This window comes from Gadus macrocephalus, chromosome 4 (genome assembly GCF_031168955.1).
Source record: "Gadus macrocephalus chromosome 4, ASM3116895v1".
Classification (NCBI taxonomy): Eukaryota; Metazoa; Chordata; class Actinopteri; order Gadiformes; family Gadidae; genus Gadus; species Gadus macrocephalus.
In genome coordinates, this window is record NC_082385.1 from 24106107 (window position 1) to 24112106 (window position 6000).

A 6000-nucleotide genomic window follows, 5' to 3' on the forward strand; every position below is an offset into this window, starting at 1 on the left:
TTCGTAAGGTGACCTCAAAACTCCCTTCAGAAGTGGGACTCAAACCCACACTTCCAGACGAGACTGTGACCTGATCGCAGCACCTTAGACCGGCCATCCTGACACAAACTAAAAAGTGTCCCTGAGTGAATAGTGGGTGCAATTTTTTTAAACTTGTCAAGTTATCAATGGCCTCGTCTTGCCCACAGACACCTCATGCATCTCAAATAACGCCAGGTTGAATGTGTTCGGCACTGTGGGTAAAATTCCCTTACTCCCCGTCGGGGAATTGAACCCCGGTCTCCCGCGTGACAGGCGGGGATACTGACCACTATACTAACGAGGAACTCTGTGAATATACGTTCCTCAACACGTCCAAGAACTTTGAAGACTACAGGTGGAAACGTGAGTCTGACCAATTCATTTCTGGGGGCACAACTTCTTGAGCTAACAAGCGTTGGTGTTTCATTGGTAGAATTACCTGTCATGCATGAAGCCCTGGTCTGCAACATTGGAAAGTATCTGGGCTGCATTGTAGTGCACCTGCTGCTGAATCTCTGGCTGATTGCAGGCAAAGGTATAAGGCTGGGTCATTTGCGTGACCAAAATAAATTGGCTCTTTTCGTTCGGACTGAGTTAAACCAAGAATCTTCACATTCCTGGTTTCATGCATGGCCAATGGATACTGACCACTGTACTAATGAGGGGCTGCGGTGTTCTAGTATTTCTTAAAGTGAGCAAGCACTATGAGTCCTGCAGGTGGAAATGTGTCTCGAGAAGATTTTGTGAGCCAAAGTGACACTAATAGCGAGCTTTGGTGGTTCGGTGGTAGAATTCTTGCCTGCCACGCGGGAGGACCGGGTTTGATTCCCGGCCAATGCAGTGCATAATTATTATGAATTCTTAAAACGCAACTCAAACACAGTGTGTGAATGGTCACATCTCACGGAACATCAAACTGAGCGGGCGAACCTAACTTAACAGATCGTCTGAAATAAATAGTTCTTGACGACAGTGATTTCACTTTTCGTAAGGTGACCTCAAAACTCCCTTCAGAAGTGGGACTCAAACCCTCACTTCCAGACGAGTCTGTGACCTGATCGCAGCACCTTAGACCGGCCATCCTGACACAAACTAAAAAGTGTCCCAGAGTGAATAGTGGGTGCAATTTCGTTAAACTTGTCAAGTTATCAATGGCCTCGTCTTGCCCACAGACACCTCATGCATCTCAAATAAAGCCAGGTTGAATGTGTTCGGCACTGTGGGTAAAATTCCCTTACTCCCCGTCGGGGAATTGAACCCCGGTCTCCCGCGTGACAGGCGGGGATACTGACCACTATACTAACGAGGAACTCTGTGAATATACGATCCTCAACACGTCCAAGAACTATGAAGACTACAGGTGGAAACGTGAGTCTGACCAATTCATTTCTGGGGGCACAACTTCTTGAGCTAACAAGCGTTGGTGTTTCATTGGTAGAATTACCTGTCATGCATGAAGCCCTGGTCTGCAACATTGGAAAGTATCTGGGCTGCATTGTAGTGCACCTGCTGCTGAATCTCTGGCTGATTGCAGGCAAAGGTATAAGGCTGGGTCATTTGCGTGAACAAAATAAATTGGCTCTTTTCGTTCGGACTGAGTTAAACCAAGAATCTTCACATTCCTGGTTTCATGCATGGCCAATGGATACTGACCACTGTACTAATGAGGGGCTGCGGTGTTCTAGTATTTCTTAAAGTGAGCAAGCACTATGAGTCCTGCAGGTGGAAATGTGTCTCGAGAAGATTTTGTGAGCCAAAGTGACACTAATAGCGAGCTTTGGTGGTTCGGTGGTAGAATTCTTGCCTGCCACGCGGGAGGACCGGGTTTGATTCCCGGCCAATGCAGTGCATAATTATTATGAATTCTTAAAACGCAACTCAAACACAGTGTGTGAATGGTCACATCTCACGGAACATCAAACTGAGCGGGCGAACCTAACTTAACAGATCGTCTGAAATAAATAGTTCTTGACGACAGTGATTTCACTTTTCGTAAGGTGACCTCAAAACTCCCTTCAGAAGTGGGACTCAAACCCACACTTCCAGACGAGACTGTGACCTGATCGCAGCACCTTAGACCGGCCATCCTGACACAAACTAAAAAGTGTCCCTGAGTGAATAGTGGGTGCAATTTTTTTAAACTTGTCAAGTTATCAATGGCCTCGTCTTGCCCACAGACACCTCATGCATCTCAAATAACGCCAGGTTGAATGTGTTCGGCACTGTGGGTAAAATTCCCTTACTCCCCGTCGGGGAATTGAACCCCGGTCTCCCGCGTGACAGGCGGGGATACTGACCACTATACTAACGAGGAACTCTGTGAATATACGTTCCTCAACACGTCCAAGAACTTTGAAGACTACAGGTGGAAACATGAGTCTGACCAATTCATTTCTGGGGGCACAACTTCTTGAGCTAACAAGCGTTGGTGTTTCATTGGTAGAATTACCTGTCATGCATGAAGCCCTGGTCTGCAACATTGGAAAGTATCTGGGCTGCATTGTAGTGCACCTGCTGCTGAATCTCTGGCTGATTGCAGGCAAAGGTATAAGGCTGGGTCATTTGCGTGACCAAAATAAATTGGCTCTTTTCGTTCGGACTGAGTTAAACCAAGAATCTTCACATTCCTGGTTTCATGCATGGCCAATGGATACTGACCACTGTACTAATGAGGGGCTGTGGTGTTCTAGTATTTCTTAAAGTGAGCAAGCACTATGAGTCCTGCAGGTGGAAATGTGTCTCGAGAGGATTTTGTGAGCCAAAGTGACACTATAAGCGAGCTTTGGTGGTTCAGTGGTAGAATTCTTGCCTGCCACGCGGGAGGACCGGGTTTGATTCCCGGCCAATGCAGTGCATAATTATTAAGAATTCTTAAAACGCAACTTAAACACAGTGTGTGAATGGTCACATCTCACGGAACATCAAACTGAGCGGGCGAACCTAACTTAACAGATCGTCTGAAATAAATAGTTCTTGACGACAGTGATTTCACTTTTCGTAAGGTGACCTCAAAACTCCCTTCAGAAGTGGGACTCAAACCCACACTTCCAGACGAGTCTGTGACCTGATCGCAGCACCTTAGACCGGCCATCCTGACACAAACTAAAAAGTGTCCCAGAGTGAATAGTGGGTGCAATTTCGTTAAACTTGTCAAGTTATCAATGGCCTCGTCTTGCCCACAGACACCTCATGCATCTCAAATAACGCCAGGTTGAATGTGTTCGGCACTGTGGGTAAAATTCCCTTACTCCCCGTCGGGGAATTGAACCCCGGTCTCCCGCGTGACAGGCGGGGATACTGACCACTATACTAACGAGGAACTCTGTGAATATACGATCCTCAACACGTCCAAGAACTATGAAGACTACAGGTGGAAACTTGAGCCTGACCAATTCATTTCTGGGGGCACAACTTCTTGAGCTAACAAGCGTTGGTGTTTCATTGGTAGAATTACCTGTCATGCATGAAGCCCTGGTCTGCAACATTGGAAAGTATCTGGGCTGCATTGTAGTGCACCTGCTGCTGAATCTCTGGCTGATTGCAGGCAAAGGTATAAGGCTGGGTCATTTGCGTGACCAAAATAAATTGGCTCTTTTCGTTCGGACTGAGTTAAACCAAGAATCTTCACATTCCTGGTTTCATGCATGGCAAATGGATACTGACCACTGTACTAATGAGGGGCTGTGGTGTTCTAGTATTTCTTAAAGTGAGCAAGCACTATGAGTCCTGCAGGTGGAAATGTGTCTCGAGAGGATTTTGTGAGCCAAAGTGACACTATAAGCGAGCTTTGGTGGTTCAGTGGTAGAATTCTTGCCTGCCACGCGGGAGGACCGGGTTTGATTCCCGGCCAATGCAGTGCATAAATATTAAGAATTCTTAAAACGCAACTTAAACACAGTGTGTGAATGGTCACATCTCACGGAACATCAAACTGAGCGGGCGAACCTAACTTAACAGATCGTCTGAAATAAATAGTTCTTGACGACAGTGATTTCACTTTTCGTAAGGTGACCTCAAAACTCCCTTCAGAAGTGGGACTCAAACCCACACTTCCAGACGAGTCTGTGACCTGATCGCAGCACCTTAGACCGGCCATCCTGACACAAACTAAAAAGTGTCCCAGAGTGAATAGTGGGTGCAATTTCGTTAAACTTGTCAAGTTATCAATGGCCTCGTCTTGCCCACAGACACCTCATGCATCTCAAATAACGCCAGGTTGAATGTGTTCGGCACTGTGGGTAAAATTCCCTTACTCCCCGTCGGGGAATTGAACCCCGGTCTCCCGCGTGACAGGCGGGGATACTGACCACTATACTAACGAGGAACTCTGTGAATATACGATCCTCAACACGTCCAAGAACTATGAAGACTACAGGTGGAAACGTGAGCCTGACCAATTCATTTCTGGGGGCACAACTTCTTGAGCTAACAAGCGTTGGTGTTTCATTGGTAGAATTACCTGTCATGCATGAAGCCCTGGTCTGCAACATTGGAAAGTATCTGGGCTGCATTGTAGTGCACCTGCTGCTGAATCTCTGGCTGATTGCAGGCAAAGGTATAAGGCTGGGTCATTTGCGTGAACAAAATAAATTGGCTCTTTTCGTTCGGACTGAGTTAAACCAAGAATCTTCACATTCCTGGTTTCATGCATGGCCAATGGATACTGACCACTGTACTAATGAGGGGCTGCGGTGTTCTAGTATTTCTTAAAGTGAGCAAGCACTATGAGTCCTGCAGGTGGAAATGTGTCTCGAGAAGATTTTGTGAGCCAAAGTGACACTAATAGCGAGCTTTGGTGGTTCGGTGGTAGAATTCTTGCCTGCCACGCGGGAGGACCGGGTTTGATTCCCGGCCAATGCAGTGCATAATTATTAAGAATTCTTAAAACGCAACTCAAACACAGTGTGTGAATGGTCACATCTCACGGAACATCAAACTGAGCGGGCGAACCTAACTTAACAGATCGTCTGAAATAAATAGTTCTTGACGACAGTGATTTCACTTTTCGTAAGGTGACCTCAAAACTCCCTTCAGAAGTGGGACTCAAACCCACACTTCCAGACGAGTCTGTGACCTGATCGCAGCACCTTAGACCGGCCATCCTGACACAAACTAAAAAGTGTCCCAGAGTGAATAGTGGGTGCAATTTCGTTAAACTTGTCAAGTTATCAATGGCCTCGTCTTGCCCACAGACACCTCATGCATCTCAAATAACGCCAGGTTGAATGTGTTCGGCACTGTGGGTAAAATTCCCTTACTCCCCGTCGGGGAATTGAACCCCGGTCTCCCGCGTGACAGGCGGGGATACTGACCACTATACTAACGAGGAACTCTGTGAATATACGATCCTCAACACGTCCAAGAACTATGAAGACTACAGGTGGAAACGTGAGCCTGACCAATTCATTTCTGGGGGCACAACTTCTTGAGCTAACAAGCGTTGGTGTTTCATTGGTAGAATTACCTGTCATGCATGAAGCCCTGGTCTGCAACATTGGAAAGTATCTGGGCTGCATTGTAGTGCACCTGCTGCTGAATCTCTGGCTGATTGCAGGCAAAGGTATAAGGCTGGGTCATTTGCGTGAACAAAATAAATTGGCTCTTTTCGTTCGGACTGAGTTAAACCAAGAATCTTCACATTCCTGGTTTCATGCATGGCCAATGGATACTGACCACTGTACTAATGAGGGGCTGCGGTGTTCTAGTATTTCTTAAAGTGAGCAAGCACTATGAGTCCTGCAGGTGGAAATGTGTCTCGAGAAGATTTTGTGAGCCAAAGTGACACTAATAGCGAGCTTTGGTGGTTCGGTGGTAGAATTCTTGCCTGCCACGCGGGAGGACCGGGTTTGATTCCCGGCCAATGCAGTGCATAATTATTAAGAATTCTTAAAACGCAACTCAAACACAGTGTGTGAATGGTCACATCTCACGGAACATCAAACTGAGCGGGCGAACCTAACTTAACAGATCGTCTGAAAT